The 901-nt window shown below is 27.9% G+C and overlaps 1 protein-coding gene across 2 annotated transcripts in view; it reads left to right on the forward strand.

The window, feature by feature from the left end:
- Positions 1 to 901, forward strand: part of LOC106879924 (erbin) — a 137,440-nt gene that overhangs the window by 79,365 nt on the left and 57,174 nt on the right. The gene's annotated exons all lie outside the window — the stretch shown is intronic.

The raw sequence follows: 901 nt of genomic DNA on the forward strand, positions 1-901 counted from the left end.
TATATACATAATTATAACAAGGGGTCAGCTTTATGCCTCACCACACACTGCTAGAAATAGACACTAGGTCTTTTTTACTACCTTAAAATCTCCAAGAATAACACATTTTATTGTAGGCAAGTAAAAGAAAAATAATGAATCGACATTATTTTTCTTTTACTTGCCTACAATAAAATGTGTTATTCTTGGAGATTTTAAGGTAGTAAAAAAGACCTAGTGTCTATTTCTAGAATTGCGTGGTGAGGCATAAAGCTGACCCCTTGTTATAATTATGTATATAATTATAAAATAATTTGTAAAATTTACCCAAAAGGTTTTTATTTCTGCACTGGTTACCTAGTGAAATCATTATTGATTTTACCCTCTACTATTATTAAAATAATATTCGAATATATATATATATATGTATATATAGGCAATGGAAACTTTTATATGGGTGCTTAAGTTCAAGGTGAGCAGTAGGAGGAAGTAATTGATATAACTGTTCAAGATTTTTAGCCTTTGATGCCTATTTAACCCTTTTGGTACCGACTCACCTGAATTTGCCCCTTGTTCTCTAAGACACATTTCTTATTTTAAAGTGATCTAAATTAAAACCTTCCACCAAGATTTAATAGTGATTTATGTTCCAAACATCAGCTTAATAATGACTAAGTTATTTTAATGAATTCTTTGTTACTTTCAAAACTGAATCTAAGGCAGTGTGTTTTGACCAAAATATAGCAACAAAATTGTTAAAAAAGATTAATGTAATGTCAAGATAAACTGCTTGTTAACCACAATCAACACAACAGTGACAATAAAAATGACAACATCAACAATAATAATAATAGGTTTTGATATGTGAATAAATAAACAATCAAAACCATATATATGTATATATATATATATATATATATAT

The sequence above is a fragment of the Octopus bimaculoides genome, chromosome 10 (genome assembly GCF_001194135.2).
Source record: "Octopus bimaculoides isolate UCB-OBI-ISO-001 chromosome 10, ASM119413v2, whole genome shotgun sequence".
Lineage (NCBI taxonomy): Eukaryota > Metazoa > Mollusca > Cephalopoda > Octopoda > Octopodidae > Octopus > Octopus bimaculoides.